The sequence below is a fragment of the Heterodontus francisci genome, chromosome 22, assembly GCF_036365525.1.
Source record: "Heterodontus francisci isolate sHetFra1 chromosome 22, sHetFra1.hap1, whole genome shotgun sequence".
NCBI lineage: Eukaryota > Metazoa > Chordata > Chondrichthyes > Heterodontiformes > Heterodontidae > Heterodontus > Heterodontus francisci.
In genome coordinates, this window is record NC_090392.1 from 5,036,885 (window position 1) to 5,061,150 (window position 24,266).

Consider the following 24,266-nt stretch of genomic DNA (forward strand, 5'->3'; position numbering starts at 1 on the left):
CGCACACACACACCACAGCCCAGACACTGAGAATTATATATATGCACACACACACACACACACACACACACACACACACACACACACACACACACACACACACACACACACACACACACCACAGCCCAGACACTGAGACTTATATATATGCACACACACACACAAACACCACAGCCCAGACACTGAGACTTATATATATGCACACACACACACACACACCACAGCCCAGACACAGAGACTTATATATATGCACACACACACACAAACACTACAGCCCAGACACTGAGACTTATATATATGCACACACACGCACAACATCCCAGACACTGAGACTTATATATATGCACACACACACACACACACACACACACACACAGCCAAGACTCTGAGACTTATATATATGCACACACACACACACCACAGCCCAGACACTGAGACTGATAAATGTGCACACACACACACACACACAAACACACACCAAGGCCCAGACACTGAGACTTATATATATGCACACACACACACACACACAGACACCACAGCCCAGACACTGAGACTTATATATATGCACACAAACACACACCACAGCCCTGACACTGAGACTGATATATGTGCACACACACACACCACAGCCCAGACACTGAGACTTATATATATGCACACACACACACATCACAGCCCAGACACCTGGACTAATATATATGCACACACACACACACACACACACGCACACACACACACAAACACATAACACTGCCCAGACACTGAGTCTTTTATATGTGCACACACACACACCACAGCCCAAACCCTGAGACTAATATATATGCACACACACACACACACACACACACACACACACTCACACACACACACACACTCACACACCACAGCCCAGACACTGAGACTTATATATATGTCCACGCACACACACACACACACACACAACAGAGCCCATACACTGAGACTTATATATATGCACACACACACACACACACCACAGCCCAGACACTGAGACTTATATATATGCACACACACACACACGCACACACACACACACACACACACACACACACACTACAGCCCAGACACTGAGACTTATATATATGCACACACACACACACACACACACACACACACACACCACAGCCCAGGCACTGAGACTTATATATATGCACTCACACACACACACACCACAGCCCAGACACTGAGACTTATATATGTGCACACACACACACACACACACACACACACACACACACACACACACACACACACACACACACCACAGCCCAGACACTGAGACTTATATATATGCACACACACACACACACACACACACGCACCACAGCACAGACACTGAGACTTATATATATGCACACACACACACACACACACACACAAACACACACACACACACACACACACCACAGCCGATGTCCCTGACTCCTTCACGTGCAGGAAGTGTGTCCAGCTGCAGCTCTTGTTAGACCGCATGACGGCTCTCGAGCTGCGGATGGACTCACTTTGGAGCATGCGCGATGCTGAGGAGGTCGTGGATAGCACGTTTCGTGAATTGGTCACACCGCAGATTAGGATTGCTGAGGGACAAAGGGAATGGGTGACCAAAAGGCAGAGAAAGAGCAGGAAGGCAGCGCAGGAGTCCCCTGCGGTCATCTCCCTCCAAAACAAGTACACCGTTTTGGATACTGTTGAGGGAGATGGCTCACCAGGGGAAGGCAGCAGTAGCCAGGTCCATGGCACCGTGGCTGGTTCTGCTGTTCAGAAGGGCGGGAAAAAGAGTGGAAGGGCTATAGTCGTAGGGGATTCGATTGTAAGGGGAGTAGATAGGCGGTTCTGTGGTCGAAAACGAGGCTCCCGAATGGTATGTTGCCTCCCAGGTGCACGGGTCAGGGATGTCTCAGATCGGCTGCAGAACATTCTAAAGGGGGAGGGTGAACAGCCAGTTGTCATTGTGCACATAGGCACTAATGATATAGGTAAAAAACGGGATGAGGTCCTACAAGCAGAGTTTAGGGAGTTAGGAGCCAAGTTAAAAAGTAGGACCTCAGAGGTAGTAATCTCAGGATTACTACCAGTGCCACGTGATAGTCAGAGTAAAAATGAAAGAATAATCAGGATGAATGCGTGGCTTGAGAGATGGTGCAGGAAGGAGGGGTTCAGATTTTTGGGATTAAAAGAGGTCTGGACTGAATTCGCTCTTTCCGGGTGTGTGAATGGGGTTCAGTATCAGTCCAGCTGCTTTTCTTGGAGTTCTGGATTGAATTTGCTCTTTCCTGGTGTGTGAGGGGGCTCATTACCATTCCAGCTGGTATTAACAGAGGCCTGGATTGAATTGGCTCTTTCCTGCTGTGTGTGTGGGACTCAGTCGCACTCCAGCTGGTATGAATAGAGGTCTGGATTGAATTGGCTGTTTCCTGGTGTGTGAGTGTGACTAAGGGGAAGAGCAGGCAGGGAGCAGATGATGAATGTAAAGGGACTGGTGGTCTGAGGTGTATTTGTTTTAATGCAAGAAGTGTAGTAGGTAAGGCAGATGAACTTAGGGCTTGGATTAGTACCTGGGAGTATGACGTTATTGCTATTACTGAGACTTGGTTGAGGGAAGGGCATGATTGGCAACTAAATATCCCAGGATATCGATGCTTCAGGCGGGATAGAGAGGGAGGTAAAAGGGGTGGAGGAGTTACATTACTGGTCAAAGAGGATATCACAGCTGTGCTGAAGGAGGGCACTATGGAGGACTCGAGCAGTGAGGCAATATGGACAGAACTCAGAAATAGGAAGGGTGCGGTAACAATGTTGGGGCTGTACTACAGGCCTCCCAACAGCGAGCGTGAGATAGAGGTACAAATATGTAAACAGATTATGGAAAGATGTAGGAGCAACAGGGTGGTGGTGATAGGAGCTTTTAATTTTCCCAACATTGACTGGGATTCGCTTAGTGTTAGAGGTCCAGATGGAGAAGAATTTGTAAGGAGCATCCAGGAGGGTTTTCTAGAGCAGTATGTAAATAGTCCAACTCGGGAAGGGGCCATACTGGACCTGGTGTTGGGGGATGAGCCCGGCCAGGCGGTTGAAGTTTCAGTAGGGGACTACTTTGGGAATAGTGATCACAATTCCGTAAGCTTTAAAATACTCATGGACAAAGACGAGAGTGGTCCTAAAGGAAGAGTGCTAAATTGGGGGAAGGCCAACTATACCAAAATTCGGCAGGAGCTGGGAAATGTAGATTGGGAGCAGCTGTTTGAAGGTAAATCCACATGTGATATGTGGGAGGCTTTTAAAGAGAGGTTGGTTAGCGTGCAGGAGAGACATGTTCCTGTGAAAATGAGGGATAGAAATGGCAAGATTAGGGAACCATGGATGACAGGTGAAATTGTGAGACTAGCTAAGAGGAAAAAGGAAGCATACATAAGGTGTAGGCGGCTGATGAAAGACGAAGCTTTGAAAGAATATCGGGAATGTAGGACCAATCTGAAACGAGGAATTAAGAGGGCTAAAAGGGGTCATGAAATATCTTTAGCAAACAGGGTTAAGGAAAATCCCAAAGCCTTTTATTCATATATAAGGAGAAAGAGGGTAACTAGAGAAAGGATTGGCCCACTAAAGGACAAAGGAGGAATGTTATGCTTGGACTCAGAGAAAATGGGTGAGATTCTAAACGAGTACTTTGCATCGGTATTCACCGAGGAGAGGGACATGACGGATGTTGAGGTTAGGAACAGATGTTTGATTACTCTAGGTCAAGTCGGCATAAGGAGGGAGGAAGTGTTGGGTATTCTAAAGGGCATTAAGGTGGACAAGTCCCCAGGTCCGGATGGGATCTATCCCAGGTTACTGAGGGAAGCGAGAGAGGAAATAGCTGGGGCCTTAACAGATATCTTTGCAGCATCCTTAAACACGGGTGAGGTCCCGGAGGACTGGAGAATTGCTAATGTTGTCCCCTTGTTTAAGAAGGGTAGCAGGGGTAATCCAGGTAATTATAGACCAGTGAGCTTGACGTCAGTGGTAGGGAAGCTGCTGGAGAAGATACTGAGGGATAGGATCTATTCCCATTTGGAAGAAAATGGCCTCATCAGTGATAGGCAACATGGTTTTGTGCAGGGAAGGTCATGTCTTACCAACTTAATAGAATTCTTTGAGGAAGTGACAAAGTTGATTGATGAGGGAAGGGCTGTCGATGTCATATACATGGACTTCAGTAAGGCGTTTGATAAGGTTCCCCATGGCAGGCTGATGGAGAAAGTGAAGGCGCTTGGGGTCCAAGGTGTACTAGCTAGATGGATAAAGAACTGGCTGGGCAACAGGAGACAGAGAGTAGCAGTAGAAGGGAGTTTCTCAAAATGGAGACGTGTGACCAGTGGTGTTCCACAGGGATCCGTGCTGGGACCACTGTTGTTTGTGATATACATTAATGATTTGGAGGAAAGTATAGGTGGACTGATTAGCAAGTTTGCAGACGACACTAAGATTGGTGGAGTAGCAGATAGTGAAGGGGACTGTCAGAGAATACAGCAGAATATAGATAGATTAGAGAGTTGGGCAGAGAAATGGCAGATGGAGTTCAATCAGGGCAAATGCGAGGTGATGCATTTTGGAAGATCCAATTCAAGAGTGAACTATACAGTAAATGGAAAAGTCCTGGGGAAAATTGATGTCCAGACAGATTTGGGTGTTCAGGTCCACTGTTCCCTGAAGGTTGCAACGCAGGTAAATAGAGTGGACAAGAAGGCATACGGCATGCTTTCCTTCATCGGACGGGGCATAGAGTACAAGAGTTGGCAGGTCATGTTACAGTTGTATAGGACTTTGGTTCGGCCACATTTGGAATACTGCGTGCAGTTCTGGTCGCCACATTATCAAAAGGATGTGAATGCTTTGGTGAGGGTGCAGAGGAGGTTCACCAGGATGTTGCCTGGTATGGAGGGCGCTAGCTATAAAGATAGGTTGAGTAGATTAGGATTATTTTCATTAGAAAGACGGAGGTTGAGGGGGGACCTGATTGAGGTGTACAAAATCATGAGAGGTATAGACAGGGTGGATAGCAAGAGGCTTTTTCCCAGAGTGGGGGTTTCAATTACTAGAGGACACGAGTTCAAAGTGAAAGGGGAAATGCTTAGGGGGGATATGCGTGGAAAGTTCTTTACGCAGAGGGTGGTGGGCACCTGGAACGCATTGCCAGCGGAGGTGGTAGATGTGGGCACGATGGAATCTTTTAAGATGTATCTAGACAGATACATGAATGGGCAGGAAGAAAAGAGATACAGAACCTTAGAAAATAGGCGACATGTTTAGAGAGAGGATCTGGATCGGCGCAGGCTTGGAGGGCCGAAGGGCCTGTTCCTGTGCTGTAATTATCTTTGTTCTTTGTTTCTTTGTTACATTCCTAACGTTTACCAGTTCTGTTAAAGGGTCAGAGACCGGAAACATTAACTCTGTTTCTCTCTACACAGATGCTGCCAGACCTGCTGAGTATTTCCGGCACTTTCTGGTCTCATCCCTAATCTTTTGAATTCTCTCCCAAAAACCCTAAATGCAATAAGCTGCACAGAGTCCAGTTTTAGGGAGTCCTGCTTTGACAGAGTACGAAATGCAGTAAAGTTATCAAGAGATTGAATTTTAAGTGATCTAAGAGTCGATCTCTTTCCAACAATTTGTTAATTTTACTTTTAGCATTTCACTTAATTTTAAGCTGAATTTGTACTTTATTTCACAATCAGTTTGTGAGAATTGGACAGTTAATTGATGCTGATGGAAAAGGAAGGTCAGTGTCAGCTTGGATATAAAACTGACTTAATGACAGAAAACAGTGAGTTGCGGTAAATAGTTGTTATTCAAACTGGAGAAAAATAGACAGTAGTGTTCCCCAAGGGGTAGTGCTAGGAACACTGTTTTATTCTGATATGTATAAATGATTTGGATAATGGCTTACAGAGAAACATTTCAAAATTTGCAGGTGATACCAAACTTGGAGGCGGGGCAGGCATTGAGGTTGATACCAATCGATGTAAGAGGACATAGATAGGCTGGCAGAATGGGCAGACCAGAGGCAAATGGAATTTAATACAGACAAGTGTCAAGTGATGCATTTTATCAGAAGTAACAGGGAGAGGCAATATACACTTAATGGTAAAGTTCGAAAGAGTGTGCAGAGACAAAGGGACATGGGGTTCATGCACATAGATCCCTGAAGGTTGCAGGATATATTGAGAGAGTCGTCAGTAAAGCATATGGGATCTTGGGCTTCATAGATAGAGGTGGTGAGTTCAGAAGAAGGAAAGTTATGCTGTAACTTTATGAAGCTCTGGTTAGGCCCCAACTGGAGTACTGCATCCAGTTCTGTTCACCACACTTTAGGAAGGATGTGAGGGTCATTGACAGGGTGTAGAGGAGGTTTACTTTAATGGTTCCAGAGATGGAGGATTTTCAGTACAATATAGTCTGTAAAAGCTGGGATTGTCTTCCTTGGAGTAAAGGAGATTGAGGGGAGATTAGATACATGTATACAAGATGATGACTTGTTTGGATAAGGTAGACAGGAAAAGATGTTCCCATTAGCTGATGGTACAAGGACTAGAGTTAAGATTGAGGGCAAGAGTTAAGGGGGATGTGATGAACAACATTTTTACACAACGAGTGGTAATGGCCTGGAAATCATTGCCTACGAGGGTGGTGGAAGCAGAGAAGGTGAATTATTTCAAAAGGATATTGGATGAACACTTGATGTAAATAAACTTGCAGGAATATGGAGTCAGAGCTGGGGAATGAGACTGGCTGGATTTATCGACAAAGAGCCGGCATGGACTCGATGAGCAGAATGGCCTCATTCTGTGCTGAAATGACTATGACTCTACGACTCTCTGACAGGGGAATACTATTACTACTTTTAGTTTAGTTTAGAGATACAGCAGTGAAACAGGCCCTTCGGCCCACCGAGTCTGTGCGGACCATCAACCACCCGTTTATACTAATCCTACACTAATTCCATATTCCTACCACATCCCCACCTGTCCCTATGTTTCCCTACCACCTACCTATACTACAGGCAATTGCTAATGGCCAATTTACCGATCAACCTGCATGTCTTTGGCATGTGGGTCGAAACCGGAGCACCCGGAGGAAACCCACGCAAACACAGGGGGAACTGGCAAACTCCACACAGGCAGTACCTAGAATTGAACCCGGGTCACTGGAGCTGTGAGGCTGCAGTGCTAAACACTGCGCCACTGTGCCGCCCTATAGTGGGAAAGTTTATAATGGACTGGGCAGTATCACCCTGTGGAACCCCGTGATGTAAGTGAAATGTTTGATGCCCCAGAACGTGGTTAACAAATGTCCTTCACAAACAGAGTAAATCAGTTCAGTTCCACTGACAATTCTGGAGTCATTCACAATGGGGAGTAATTTCTCCTCGTTTTCTCTACATAGGACAGCAGTCAGGCTTTTCACTGTGTCCACCACCTCCATGTTGAAAGTCTTGTCAGGGTTAGGTGAGATAAGACACGTTGCCTGGGCGACAGATTTCTTCAATTGTGTTACTGATTCTATGCTCTCTTCAGTCCAACTGGGTTAAACCTGGTCATCACCATCATTAGGTAGTTCATAAAGAGGAGTCACAGTCTCTGCAAATCGAGGGATGAGGGTCCACTGATACCCCACCAGCCTGAGGATAGGACACAGGGCAGTCTTTGAGGTGGACAGGGGTAGATACTGGATGAGGGTCCACTGATACCCAGCAGCCTGAGGATAGGACACAGGGCAGTCTTTGAGGTGGACAGGGGTAGACACTGGATGAGGGTCCACTGATACCCCACCAGCCTGAGGATAGGACACAGGGCAGGACTTTGAGGTGAACAGGGGTAGACACTGGATGGTCTCGACCTGAAGCTGGTGTGGGCTGATGCAGGATGATCTGATCTGGGCACGTAGAAAGGTGACACGGTCTTGCACCAGTTGGGCCTTACGTGGATGGTCTTTTAGTCCAGCTCCCAAAGTAACTGCAGTAGTTCCTGTAAAAGGGTTAAATATGTGGACACGTCTGTGGTGATGAGAAGATCATCGACATATTGCAGCAAGCAGGAAGACTGTGAAAATCTCAGAAGGGACCCGGCTACACGTTTGTTGAAAATAGTGGGGTTATTGTGGAACCCCTTGTGACAGACATGTCCAGGGGTATCTCTGGTCCTCAGAAGTGAATACGAATTTAATTTGTTTCTCTAGTTTTACTGGGATACTACAATAGCCATTAGAGATATCCAGGGTGGAGAAGACAGAACTAACATTGGGAATCCGGGAGAGTAGTGTGGGTGTCTATCAGACAACCGGGTTCACGCAGGGTTGACTGAATTGAGTTTGTGGTGGTCAATAGTCAGTCACCAACTGCCATCCGGTTTTCCAACCTGTCAAATCGGGCAGTTAGAAGGGAACATGGCTTCGTGAACTACACCCTGGTATAACAATGACATGATAGTGTCTGGAATGTATGATATAATCTCAGCTCGGTATGAATACTGCTTCATGGATCATGCAATGGTCAGTTAATTTCTTCGGGTCAGCTCATGCTTGCACAGTCATCTTTATGGGTTGTGGATACACTCGACACCGACTCGAGAATCACCTGTACCTCAGGGTGATCAGAGGTGTCTGGTTCCCACTCCTCTGATATTTTAATCAGGAATATTGAGGGTGCACTGGACACCAGAGTACGGGCATGTTTTAATGTTCTACAATATACAAATATAGGGATAATCAATTACTGCTGATAACCTTTGAGCACATTACTGCCCAGTAGTCCCTGTCCATTATACAGGATCATATAAAAGGGAGGCAGGACTTTGACATGAGCTGTGTTCCCTCTCCTACACCAATGTAAGATCTGATCCAGGGTTACAGATTAACCAAAAGGAGATCGAAGGGTCACAAGCAGTTTATTGAGGAGTAACAGTTCAAATACAGCACAAAATCAGAATAGACATAGTGGACATACGGCCTGTGGCAGGTGAGAAAGGCTTTCTGGCTATGGATCAAATGTAAGAAGCTATTAGTAAAGACGTTATAGCAGGACACACAGAATAATTCAAGGTGATCAGGCAGAGTCAACATGCTTTTGTGAAACGGAAACCATGTTTAACCAATTTATTGAAGTTCTTTGAAGAAGTAACAGGTGCTGTGGATAAAGGGGAACTGGTGGATGTACTATACTTAGATTTCCAGAAGGGATTTCATAATGTGCCACATCAAAGTTCATTGCGGAATATAAAAGCTCATGGTGTAGGGGGCAACCTATTGGCTTAGATAGAAGATTGGCTAGCTAACAGGAAACAGAGAGTAGGCTTAAATGGATCATTTTCTGTTTGGCAAGATGTAACGAGTGGTGTGTCACAGGGATCAGTGCGGGTGCCTTAGCTCTTTACAATTTATATAAATCACTTGGATGAAGGGGCCAAAGGTATGTTTGCTAAATTTGCTGATGACAGAAACGTCGGTCAGACAGTATGTTGTGACGTGGACACAAGTGAACCACAAAGGGGTAGATAGATTGAGTGATTGGGCAAAGATCTGGTAAATGGAGTATAATGTGGGAAAATATGAAATTGTCCATTTTGGCAGGAAGAATAAAAATTAAGCATATAATCACAATGGTGAGAGATTTCAGAGCTCTACCATCCAGGGGGAACTGAGAGTCCTTGTGCATGAATTGTAAAAGGTTAATATGTAGGCATTGAAAGTAGTTAGGTAAACTAATAGAATGTTATCGTCCAATGCAGGAGGAATTGAATACAAATGTAGAAAGGTTATGTTTCAGTTATATAGGGAGACCACTTCTGGAATACTGTGTACAGTATTGGTCTCCTCATTTAAGGACAGGTGGAAATGCATTCGAAGCAGTTCAGAGATGGTTTACTAGACTAATGCCTGGAATGGGGGTGTTGTCTAATGAGGAAAGGCTGGACAGGCTTGGCTTATGTCAGCTGGAGTTTAGAAGAGTAAGAGGCGACTTGATTGAAACTTATAAGATTCTGAGTGTGGGACAGAGCAAATGAGGCCGACAGAGAGAGAAAGAACGAGAGAGAGAGAGAGCTCAATTCATCTGCTGCTAAAAACCTCATCCATGCCTTTTTTATCTCGAGACTTGACTATTCTAACACACTCCTGGCTGGTCTCCCACATCCTACTCTCTGTAACCTGTGGTCATCCAAAACTCTGCTGCCATCTTCTAATTTGCACCAAATTCTGTTCACCCAATATCCCTGTGCTCACTGACCTACATTGGCTCTTGGTCCAGTAACACCTCAATTTTAATATTATCACTCATGTGATCAAATCCCTCCATGTCCTCACTCCTCTGATTATCCCAATCCCCTGTTCATTTCCAATGTTCCTGAAACTTGTTCATCTTAAAAATCTTTTTTCCAATTCCCGCTTAAAAGTGACTTTCTTTCCTTCTGTCACTCTTCATATAACATAGAACATAGAGCATAGAACAGTACAGCACAGTACAGGCCCTTCGGCCCACGATGTTGTGCCGAACCTTTAACCTACTCTAAGATCAAACTAACTACCTACCCTTCAATCTACTATCATCCATGTAACGATCCAAGAGTCGTTTAAATGTCCCTAATGTATCTGCTTCTACTACCACCACTGGCAGCGCATTCCACGCACCCACCACTCTCTGTGTAAAGAACCTACCTCTGACATCTCCCCGAAACCTTCCTCCAGTCACCTTAAAATTATGCCCACTAGTGATAGCCCTTTCCACCCTGGGAAAAAGTCTCTGGCTATCCACTCTATCTATGCCTCTCATCATCTTGTACCCCTCTATCAAGTCACCTCTCATCCTTCTTCGCTCCAATGAAAAAAGCCCTAGCTCCCTCAATCTTTCTTCATAAGACATGCCCTCCAGTCCAGGCAGCATCCTGGTAAATCTCCTCTGCACCCTCTCTAAAGCTTCCATACCCTTCCTATAATGAGGCGACCAGAACTGAATGCAATATTCCAAGTGTGGTCGAACCAGGGCCTTATAGAGCTGCAGCATAACCTCGCGGCTCTTAAACTCAATCCCCCTGTTAATGAAAGCCAACACACCATACGCCTTCTTAACAACCCTATCAACTTGGGTGGCAACTTTGAGCGATCTCTGGACATGGACCCCAAGATCCCTCTGTTCCTCCACACTACCAAAAACCCTGTCTTTAAGCCTGTATTCTGCATTCAAATTCGACCTACCAAAATGAATCACTTCACACTTTTCCAGGTTGAACTCCATCTGCCACTTCTCAGCCCAGCTCTGCATCCTGTCAATGTCCCGTTGCAACCTACAACAGCCTTACACACTATCCACAACTCTAGCAACCTTCGTGTCATCGGCTAACTTGCTAACCCAGCCTTCCACTTCCTCATCCAAGTCATTTATAAAAATCACAAAGAGCAGAGGTCCCAGAACAGATCCTTGCAGAACACCACTGGTCACCGAGCTCCATGCTGAATACTTTCCATCTACTAACACCCTCTGTCTTCTATGGGCCAGACAATTTTGTATCCAGACAGCCACAGTGTGGTTTTCCTGACCACACATTTCATCTCTCCTGCTGCACTCATGCTGTGGAAGCTTGGATCCATAAAATGGTGTGAGCTGCACTGCCGGTCACATCCAGCACATTGTACAGGACACCCAGGCTGGCCGGGGTGCTCGTGTCGGTGTAACGTGTGTGTGTCTGTAGTGTGAGGAGAGGTCTGAATATGAAGTCGATCAGCCATTTCAGCAACTTTGATGTACGTCTTTGATACTTGGTCCTTGCATGTATACTGACCACCTGTGTTAGTCACTCTCAGCTGAACATACATTCAGCAGCACGAGGATCCCCCTCTAGTGTTAGTTAAAAGGACCAGGCGTCCAACTTGCAGCTGAGGGGCTTTTGACTTACTTCTGTTATTACAAAGTTAGTGGAGGTGCTGTGGATGGTTTTAGATTAGATTTTTTTAGATTAGAGATACAGCACTGAAACAGGCCCTTCGGCCCACCGAGTCTGTGCCGAACATCAACCACCCATTTATACTAATCCTACACTAATCCCATATTCCTACCAAACATCCCCACCTGTCCCTATATTTCCCTACCAACTGCCTATACTAGTGACAATTTATAATGGCCAATTTACCTATCAACCTGCAAGTCTTTTGGCTTGTGGGAGGAAACCGGAGCACCCGGAGAAAACCCACGCAGACACAGGGAGAACTTGCAAACTCCACACAGGCAGTACCCGGAATCGAACCCGGGTCCCTGGAACTGTGAGGCTGCGGTGCTAACCACTGCGCCACTGTGCCGCCTTTTCTGGAGGTTGTGTTATGAGCTGCTGCAGACATTCAGGGAGGAGAGAGGACTTGGTGACACAACTCTGTACGATGAATGGGGACTGTAGTTACAGTGTCTCTGCGTCTGTAACATGATCAACAAATGGAGCAGAAGCTGCAGAGAGAGTGAAAGCTCTGGAAAGAAAGAGGAGGAATGGCCTCTGCCCTACCCACCCTGGGTTTCCAAGAGCAAAAAGAGCAGTGGTCCTAATATTGAGCCCAGGGGAACACCACTGTATACTCCCATTGAGTCTGAACAACAACCTTTCACCACTTCTCTCTGTTTACTGTTCCTTAGCCAATGTTATATCCACACTGTCACTGTACGTTTAATCCATAGGGTTCGGTTTCCCTAACCTGTCTATTGAATGTCACTTGATCAAACACCTTTTGAAAGTCCATATATATAACTTCAATCACACCACCCTCATCAACCCTCTCCATTGTTTTATCAAATAATTCCATCAAGTTTACCTCACCACCACCTCTCTCCATTCCTCCACTGTTGTTAAATTATCAGACTGATTATCCGACACCCAGTACTGGATGAGCAGAAATTTCCTCCAATTAAATATTGGGAAGACTGAAGCCATTGTTTTCACTCCCCACTCCAACTCTGTTCTCTTGCTATTGATTCCATCCCTCTTCCTGGTGACAGTCTGAGATTGAGACAATATGTTTACATCCTTGGTGTCACATTTCATCACAACATGAGCTTTAACCTCATTTTCAGGGTAGAATTACAACCGCCTATTTCCACCTCAGTAACATCGCCTGACTTCACCCCTGTCTCAGCCCATCTGCTGCTGAAACCTCATTTATAACTTCGTCACCTCTCGATGTGACTATTCCAACTCACTCCTGGCTGATCTCCCACATCTACTCTCTGTAAACATGAGGTCATCCAAAACTCTGCTGCCCATGTCTTAGCTCACACCAAGTCCCGTTTATATGACACTGACCGACATTGGCTCCCAATCAAGCAATATCTTGATTTTAAAATTCTCATCCTTGTTGTCATATCTCTCAATGGCCTCGCCCCTCCCTATCTCTGTAATCTCCTCCAGCTCCAGAACCCATCGAGACATCTGTGCTCCTCTAATTCTGGTCTCTTTTACATCCGTTATTTTAATCACTGCACCACTGGCGACCGTGCCTTCAGCTGCCGGGGCCCAAGCTGCAGTATCCTCCCGACACATCTCCGCCTCTGCACCTCTCCATCTCACTTTCCTCCTTTAAGACATTCCTTGAAACCTTCCTCTTTGGCTAACCTGTTGGTCCTTTGACCTAATATCTCCTGTTGTATCTCAGTTCGCAGTTTGCTTCATAATGCTCCTGTGAAGCACCTTGGGATGTTTTATAACATTAAAGGCAATATCTAAATATAAATTGTTGTTGTTGTTGTTGTTTGCCAGACATCAATAGTCTTTAGCATATCCAGGTTGCTAACCATTTACTATCCAATGTTTTTATAAGCAACAAGTATTTTTCTCTTGGGTTGTCACGTCTACAAATGTCCCCAGTCGTGACACTAGTCTGACTGGTCAGTAATTACAGCATTTATCGCATATCTCCTTTTTTAAACAGGATGTAAGATTTACAATCCTCCAATCCTCTGTCATCACACCCATATCCAAGGAGGATTGGAAGATTCTGGCCAGTGCCTCTGCTATTTCCACTATTCCTTCCCTCAGAAACCCCTATACATCCATTCAGACTGGGTAAGAGTTCCAGTTTATTGTGGTTCAAAAAGGTGTTGGATAGAAAGGTGTTAACTGAAACTGTTTGTTCAGTGACTGTAATTAATGTCAGTCTCCATGGACCGAATTGTGTCACAGGAGGGTTTCCCTCTCCTATTAATATGGGACTCCTTTCGATGTGTTATCCCATACTGTCAGTGGGAGCATCACGCCCGGCACTCACAGGGATCAGCGGCTCCCGAGAGAGGGAGAGGATAGATCAGAATCTGAGAACAATGGGTCAGAATCTGAGAACAATAGATTGGAATGTTACAACAATGAGCAAGAGTTTATCCTCGGATCTTCACTATCTTTCTACACATTATGATCGGTTCTCATTAGACTTTCGCATCTACCTCGCACTTCGGATTGCTCAATACATTTATTATCCCATCCTCGATCTTGTTGGTGTCCCTGGTTAATATCTGTTTCCAGGTATTTATTCTGTAAACCATGTTTAACTGTATTATATTCCTGTAATTTACTCTACCTTCCTTGCTGCTGTTGATAATCCCGGTGAATATCTCCAGTAATTACCTTGATTAACCATGTTTAACTGTATTATATTCCCGTAATTTACTCTACCCTCCTTGCTGCTGTTGTTAATCCCGGTGAATATCTCCAGTAATTACCTTGATTAACCATGTTTAACTGCATTACTGTTCCTATAATTTTCTCTGCCCTCCTTGCTGCTGTTGTTATTTCTGCTGAATCTCTATCTCCAGCAATCAGCTGTATAAACCACTGCTAACGGTATTTCAGTTCCTGTAATTTACTCTCTCCTCTTTGCTGCTGATACTGTCTCTATTTCCAGCCAGGAGATCTGTAAACCCTGTTTACTGAAATACTGTTCTGGAACGTAAATTGTGGGAAGAGAGAAGACAGTGTCATTGGTCCATTGGTCTCCATCACAAACTCCATCCCCTATCTGTGAACCACATACCCGATCCTGAGGCTGAACCAGACAGTTTACAACCTCTGTGTTCTATTTTCACCTCACTTGAGTTCATCTCCAAATTCTCTCCATCACCAACCCTGCCTACTACCAGCTGAGTAATATCACCCGTCTCCACTTCTGCCTCAGCCCATCTGCTGCATAAACCCTCATATGTGCCTTTGTTAAATCCACACTTGACTATTCCGAATCTATCCTGGTCACCCTCCCAGTTATAAACCTCCATAAACCACAGCCCATCCAGAACTCTGCTGCATGTATCCTAACTCACACCAAATCCCGATCACCCATCACCCCTGTGCTCACTGATCTACATTGGCTCCCGGTCTGGCAGCACCTTAATTTTAATATTCTCATTCTTGAGTCTGAATCACTCCATGGCCTCACCACTCCATTAGTCCCATTCCCCTGTGCATTTCCCATATTTCTGCAAATAATATGCCTTCAATCTTTTCTCAATTCTCTTTTTAAAGTGAATTTCTTTCTCTCTGTATCTGTTCCTAGCCACGATTTTCAACTCTACAGACCCACTGGTGCTGAGGGCACAGACGATGGGACCCATAAAATGATGCGAACCACACAGCCGGCCACTTCTAGTGTGGTCAGCACAGTGTCCCATGGTGGACAGAGCTCTAGTATGGTCAGCACAATGCCCCATGCTGGACAGGGCTCTAGTATGGTCAGCACAATGCCCCATGCTGGACAGGGCTCTAGTATTTTCAGCACAGTGTCCCATGGTGGACAGAGCTCTAGTATGGTCAGCACAATGCCCCATGCTGGACAGGGCTCTAGTATGGTCAGCACAATGCCCCATGCTGGACAGGGCTCTAGTATTTTCAGCACAGTGCCCCATGCTGGACAGGGCTCTAGTATGATCAGCACAGTGCCTCATGCTGGACAGGGCTCTAGAGTGGTCAGCACAGTGCCCCATGCTGGACAGGGCTCTAGTGTGGTTAGCACAATGCCCCATGCTGGACAGGGCTCTAGTATGGTCAGCACAATGCCCCATGCTGGACAGGGCTCTAGTATGGTCAGCACAATGCCCCATGCTGGACAGGGCTCTAGTTTGGTCAGCACAATGCCTCATGCTGGTCAGGGCTCTAGTGTGGTCAGCACAGTGCCCAATGCCGGACAAGGCTCTAGTATGGTCAGCACAATGCCCCATGCTGGACAGGGCTCTAGTATGGTTAGCACAGCGCCCCATGCTGGACAGGGCTCTAGAGTGGTCAGCACAGTGCCCCATGCTGGACAGGACTCTTGTGTGGTCAGCACAATGCCCCATGCTGGACAGGGCTCTAGTATTATCAGCACAATGCCCCATTCTGGACAGGGCTCTAGTGTGGTCAGCACAGTGCCCCATGCTGGACAGGGCTCTAGTATTATCAGCACAATGCCCCATGCTGGACAGGGCTTTAGTATGGTCAGCACAGTGCCCCATGCTGGACAGGGCTCTAGTGTGGTCAGCCCAGTGCCTCATGCAGGACAGGGCTCTAGTATTATCAGCACAGTGCCCCATGCTGGACAGGGCTCTTGTGTGGTCAGCCCAGTGCCTCATGCAGGACAGGGCTCTAGTATGGTCAGCCCAGTGCCTCATGCTGGACAGGACTCCAGCGAGTCATACTATGTTTGTGATACTCATGTGAGGATAGTTTTGAATGTGACTTCAATGTCCCAACCAGACAGCTTTGAGTACGTCTTTGAAATCAGGTCTCGGCATGACCACTGACTGCTTGTGTTAGTCACTGTCAGCTGAATATACAGTTAGCATCGCAATGAGTCCCCTCTAGTGTTATTTACAAGGACCAGGCATCCAACCTACAGGTGAGGGGCTTTTGACTTACTTCTGCTGTTGTAAAGTCAGTGCAGGTGTTGTGGATGGGTTTCTAGAGGTTGTGTTGTGAGCTGCTGCAGACATTCAGCGAGGACAGAGGATTTGGTGACTCAACTCTGTACGAGGTATGGGGACTGTAGTTACAGTGTCTCTGTATCTGTAACATGACCCACAAATGGAGCAGAGACTGCAGAGAGCGGAAGCTCTGTAAAGATGGAGGAGGGACTCTTCCCTACCCACCCCGGGTTTTCCAAGAGCTCTTTTCCTACCTACAATTAACCCAAGAGCAGTGTGTGAGGTGACTCTGATTCAATAAGGAGGTGGTCGCAGAGCTGTGTCACCTCCTGTAACACGACCTGTAGCCTCACACCAGGGTGAGGACGGAGCTGTCAGTGGCCGTTAAGGTCAGTTTCATTGAAAGTCTATATATCTGGTTCTTCCCAGGCAGGAGAAGTAGACACATACAGCATAGTCTCGTAGAAATCAATGGAGTCGTAGAGTCATGCACAACACAAAAGGAGGCCATCTCTCGCTGGAGTAATACAGTCAGTGCCACTCCCAGCTCATTCCTCATATACCTGCAAGTTAATTTCATTCAGTTTCCTTTTGAAATCATTGATTGTCTCGGCTTCCACAACCTTAATGGGCAGTGAGTTCCAGCTCATTCACATCCACTGTGTAAAAAAGTTCTTCCTCATATTCCCCTACATCTCTTACCCAAAACCTTCCATCTGTGTCCCCTGGTCCGTGTTTCATCAGTTAATGGGAACAGTTTTTCCTTGTCTATCTTATCTTCACCTATCATAATCTTGTACACCTCTATCAAATCTCTCTCAAATTCCTTTCCTCGAGGGAGAACAACTCCATCTTCTCCAAACTCACTTTGTAACTAAACCCCTTTCCCTGGAACCATTCTGTTAAATCTCCTCTGCACCCTCTCAGGGACCTTCACATCCTTCCGAGTGTGGTGACCAGAACTGGGCATAGTTCTCTAGTTGGGGCCTAACTAAATCTTTATAAAGTTTCAGCATAATTTCCCTGCTTTTATATCTTTGCCCCTCATGATGAAGCCCAAGATCTGATATGTTTTACCAAACATTCTCCGAATATGTCCTGCCAAATTCACAGATCAATGCATTTGGAGCCACAATTCCCTCTGTTCCTGCACAATCTTTAGAACTGTGTCATTAAGTCTATATTGCCTTCCTATTCCTTCTGACAAAATGCATCAGCTCACACTCCTCTGTATTAAATTCCACCTGCCACTTCTCTGTCCATTCTGCTAGCCTATCTATATCCTGTTGCAGGCAGTTTGTAACATCCTCACTGTTTACCACTCCTCCAAGATTGGTATCATCAGAAAATTGTGAAATTCTACTTTGTATTCCAAGAACCATGCCACTTATATATAAAGCAAAAGAAAAATTGTGGTCCTAACACTGACCCTTGGGGAAAATCACTGTCTATCATCTTCCAGTCTGAAAAACAACCATTTAACACATTTCTCTTTTTGCTCTCCTTTGCACAATTTTTGATCCAATTGGATGCTATTCCATGAGCTTCAATTTTGTTCACCAAACTTTTGTTTGGTTCTCCATCAAACACTTTCATAAAATCCATGTAGACAACATCCACCACATTCCCTTCATCAACCTTCTCTGATCATCGAAATAAATTCAATTAGCTCAGTCAAGCATAATCTGCCTTTTAGAAATCCGTGCTGACACTCCTTAATTAACTCAAACCTCTCCAAGTGTGTGTCGTCCTTTTTCCCTGATTATTGTCTCTAAAACCTTCCTCACACCTGATTTTAAACTAACTGACCAGTAGTTACCAGGCCTGTGTATTGTCCATTTATAATTCTGGGAGGTGCGGGTGGCCATCTTTGTCATCATTTTCTCCCTCAGCAGAGAGAAGCACGATGAGAGATCCCGTGGATTTGTCAGGATAGCGGGATTCCTGATGGTGTCCGTGGCTCTGACGGGCCCCCATGTCAACGGGGAGAGGTACAGGAACTGAAAGAACTCTCACTCCATTAATGTACAGTTGGTGTCTGAGCATGCCCAGTCCATCATGTTGGTGAATGTCCTCTATCCTGGCAGCAGCCACCATACCTTCATTCTGAAGCAGCCAACCAGTCCCAACACTGCGGGTCTCCATGCAGAACCAGAATGCGGCTCCTCGGAGACAAAGAAAACCCCCTCTAGACACAGCTCGTGTTTCTACACACCCAAACCACATCCCACCACCAACCAACCTCACACAATTAACATGTGTATAACGTGAGCAATGGAGTCACCAGCAGCATGGTGGAACAGGCCATCGGTGTGATGAAGCAATGCTTCTGACGTCTGATCCGCTCGGGGTGAGCCCTCCAGTACACACTGGAGCAGGTGTCCAAGTTCATGGTGTTCTGCTGCACCCTTCATATCATCACCATCGTGAGGACACAGGCCTTGGCACCAGGAATCCGCAGGCTACCTCAGGAGGAGGAGGAGGCAGGGAGGATACGTCCTGGATGCCTTCGACCCTGACAGGCTGTCGGAGAGTCCCTGCTAAGATTCCGGTTCCCATAGGTCAACTTCCCTTTCCCAACACGGATCCCCCATTCTCCACCATTACACCCATCTGAGACTCCCCATCACAGCGTTATTACAGCACAACAGGAACTATTCAGTCCGACGTGTCTGCATCGCCTCTCCGAATGAGCAATTCACCTAATCCCATTCCCTGTCTTCTTCCATCAACGCTGCACATTCTTCCTTCTAATACACCAGTTTATTCAGCTTTAGCATGTTTTTGATGTGGTCACCCAACAGCTGAAAATTATGCAGGGAGAGAGGGAATGGGTGATCTCCAGACAGTCAAAAAGAATCAGGCAGGTAGTGCTGCAAATCCTTGAGTGCATCTCACTCTCCAACAGGTATTCAGTTCAGAATACTAAGGAAAGTGATGCTTCACCTGGAGAGTGCAGCCAGAGCCAGGTCCGTGTCAACACGGGTGGCTGAGCTGCAGAGCGGGGTCGAGGGATGACTGGAAGAGCCTTAGTGATCAATAGTCAGGGGAACAGGCAGGCGCTTATGTGGCCACAGACATGAATCGATGATGGTGTCATGCTTGTCTGGTTCCAGGGACAAGGATGTCACTGAGCGACTGCAGAGCATCTTGAAGGAGAAGGGGAACAGCTGTCATGGTCCACATCGGAACCAGCGACAAAGGTAGAAAAAGGAATGTCGTCCTGCAGTCAGAATTTATGGAGCGAGGGAAGAAATAGGCCAGCAGGACCTCAAAGTGGTAACTTCTGGATTACTCCCAGTGCCATGCACAACTGAGTATAGAAATAGAAAACTAAGACAGATGAATGTGTGGCTGGGAAGATGGTGCAGGAGGGAGAACTTCAGATTCCTGGGACATTGGGACCAGCTTTGGATTAGATGGGACCTGTACAGGCCGGACTGGTTGCACCTGATCGGAGCCGGGACTGGGTTACTTGCAGAACGTTTTGCTAGTGCTGTCGGGGAGGGTTTAAACTAGTTTTGCAGGGGGATGGGGACCTGAGGATAGAGTCATTAGGGACAAAACCTGAAACGAAAATAGAAGGCAGAAAATTAATGGATGAGTCCAGGAGACAGAGGAAAAGAGGGTTAGAATTATTTTTTAAATGAGGTTGGCAGTGCTCAAGGGTATCTATTTCAATGCAAGGAGTATAGCAAATAAAGTAGATGTGCTGAGGGCACAGATAGACAGGTAGCAGTATGATATCATAGCTATTACAGAAACATGGCTTAAGGAGGGACAGGAATGGCAGCTCAACGTTCCTGGTTACAGGGTTTTCAGACACGATAGGGAGGGGGATAAGAAAGGAGGGGAAGTGGCAATTTCGGTCAAGGAATCTATTGCAGCTGTGAGGAGGGATGATATGTTGGAAGGTTCATCAAATGAGACCATATGGATTGAGCTAAGGAACCAGAAAGGGACAATCACACTGTTGGGAATGTCATCCCGACAGCCAAATAGTTAGAGGGAGATAGAAGATCGGATATGTAGGCAAGACTCTATGAAGTGCAAGAACCATCGGGCAGTAATAGTAGGGGATTTTCATTACCCCAATATTAACTGGGATAATTTTGGTATGAAAAGAATTGAGGGAGCAGAAATCTTGAGGTGCATTCAGGAGAACGTTTTTGACCAGGATGTATCAAGTCCAACAAGAGAGGGTGCGGTTTTCGGCATTGTTTTAGGAAATGAAGATAGGCATGTGGAGGAGTGACAGTGGGGGAGCATTGTGGTGGGAGTGATCATAATTCAGTTAGTTTTAACTTCATTATGGGACAGGACAAGAGATATATCAGCAGTTAGAGTTCTCAATGGGGCAAGGCCGATATTACTAAACTGAGGAGTGAAAGTTGTACCCCAGGCTGTTCAACTGAGGAAACAGCTGTTTGAAGGTAATTCAGTCTCAGAGCAGTGGGAGGCATTCAAAGGGGAGATTCCAGAGGTTCAAGATAAACATGTTCCCACAAAGAAAAAGGGTGAGGCGGCCAAATCTCGAGTACCATGGATGTCAAGGAGCCGACAGGGTAGGATAACGCAGAAAAGCAAAGCTTATGTCCGACACTGAGAACTCAATACAGCAGAAAGCCGAGAGGAGTATAGAAAGAGGAGGCGTCAAATCAAAAAGGAAATTAGGAAAGGAAAGAGAGGGCATGAAAGAATATTGGCAAGCAAAATCAAGGTGAACCCAAAGATGTTTTCTCAATACATTAAGAGTAAGAGGATAACTAAGGGGAGAGTAGGCCCCATAATAGATCAGAAAGGTAACCTTTGTATAAGGGTGGAAGATATTGGACTGGTTCTTATTCAGCACTTTGCGTATGTCTTGAGAAAAGAGGGGGGATTTAGATATTGTCGTTAAGGAGGAAAAGTGTGAATTATTGGATATAATAAACATAGGGAGAGAGGAAGTATTAATGGGATTAGTATCCTTGAAAGTTGATAAATCACCACAGCCGGATGAAATGTACCCCAGGCTGTTCAAAGAAGTAAGAGAGGAAATAGCAGAGGGTCTGCCTACCATCATTTCCCAATCTCACTAGATACAGTTGTTGTGCCGGAGTACTGGAGAATTGCTAACATTGTACCTCTGTTTAAAAAGGGAGCGAAGGATAGTCTGAATAATTACAGGCTAGTCAGTATAACATCAGTGGTGGGCAAATTATTGGAATCTATTCTGAGAGACGGGACAAACTGTCACTTAGAGAGGCACAGGTTTATCAAGGATAGTCAGCATGGATTTGTTAAGGGACGCTCTTGTTTAACCAAATTGATTGAATTTTTTGAAGATGTTACAGGGAATATAGATGAGGGTAGTGCAGTTGATGTGGTCGGCATGGATATTAGCAAGGCTTCTGACAAGCTCCCACCTGAAAGATTGGTTCAAAAAATAAAATCCCATGGCGTCCAGAGAAATGCAGCAAGGCGGATACAAAATTGGCTCAGTGGAAGGAAACAAAGGGTAATTATTGACAAGTATTTTTGCGACTGGAGGATTGTTTCCAGTGTCATTCCACAGGGCTCAGTAATGGGTCCCCTGCTTTTTGTTGTCTATATTAAAGATTTAGACGTAAATGTAGTGGGTATGATCAAGACTTTTGCAGACAACACAAAGATTGGCCATGTGGTGGATAGCGAGAAGGATCGCTGTCGGCTGCAGGAAGATATTGACGGTCTGGTCAGATGGGCAGAAAAATGGAATTCGACCTTGTTAAGTCTGAGGTGATGCAATTGGGGAGCTCAAGCAAGCAAAGGAATACACGATTACTAGGACAATACTGAGAAGTGTAGAGGAAGTAAGGGAGTTTGGAGCGAATGTCCACATATCCCTGAAGATAGCAGGACAGGTCAAAAAGGCAGTTAAGAAGGCAGATGGAATCATTTCCTTTATTAACCGAGGTATAGAATGAAAGAGGTGGGAGGTTATGCTGGAACTGTCTTAATAATTGGTTAGGCCACAACTTGAATACTGTGTGCAGTTCTGGTAACGGAAAGGATGCAATTGCACTAGAGAGGGTACACAGGAGATTTACGAGGATGTTGCCAGGACTGGAAAAATGCAGCTAAGAGGAAGTATTGGATCGGCTGGGGTTGTTCTCCATGGAACAGAGAAGGCTGAGGGGCGACCTGATTGAAATGAACAACATTTTGTGGGGCCTGGATAGAGTGGAGGTGAAGGTAGCAGAAAGATCAGTGACTAGGGGACATAGATTTAAAGTGATTGGTAGAAATATCAGAAGGGAGTTGAGGAAAAACATGTTCACCCAGTAATACAAAATTGCCTCAGTGACAGGAAGCAAAGGGTAATTGTTGACGGGTATTGACTGGAGGACTTTCCCGTGGTTTTCCACGGGGCTCGGTACTGGGTCCCCTGCTTTTAGTGGGGATCTGGAATTCACTTCCTGAAAGGATGGTTGAGGCAGAAACCCTCTACTCATTCAAAAAGAGCCTGGATGTGCACCTCAAATGTCATAATCTGCAGGGCTATGGATCAAATGCTGGATTAGAATAGGTGGATAATTTTTCAGCTGGCACAGACATGATGGGCCAAGTGGCCTCTTTCTGTGCCTTAAACTTTCTACGATTCTATGATTCTGTCACACGAAACACGCAATCCTCGCTAACACTCACAATTCCGTCAACAAACTATCAAGATGATCAGAAATGATTTTCCATGAAGCTATCCGTGCTACTCGCCATTTATTAAGACATGATTTTACAAGCAAGAAATATTTTTGTGCTGGGTTATGGCCTCAACAATTTTCCAAGAATCAGCATTGTACTGATAGTTACAGGGCTTATCCAACCTCTCCTTGTTTAAACAGGGTGTAACATTTCCAGCCCTCCAGTTCTCTGGCATCTTTTTTCCTTCATTCATGGGATGTGAACATCGCTGGATAAGCCAGCATTTATTGTCCATCCCTAATTGCCCTTGAGAAGGTGGTGGTGAGCTGCCTTCATGAACCACTGCAGTCCACGTGGGGTAGGTACACCCACAGTTCTGTTAGGAAGGAGTTCCAGTATTTTGACCCAGTGAAAGAGAAGGAACAGCGATATAGTTCCAAATCAGGATGATGTCTGGCTTCGAGGGGAACTTGCAGGTGCAGGTGTTTCCATACATCTGCTGCCCTTGTCCTTCTATGTGATAGAGGTTGTGTGTTCGGAAGATGCTGTCTAAGTAGACTTGGTGCGTTGTTGCAGTGCATCTTGTAGATGGTACACACTGCTGCCTCTTTGCGTTGGTGGTGAAGATAGTGAATGTTGTGGATGGGGTGCCAATCAAGTGCTGCTTTGTCCTGGATGGTGCCGAGCTTCTTGA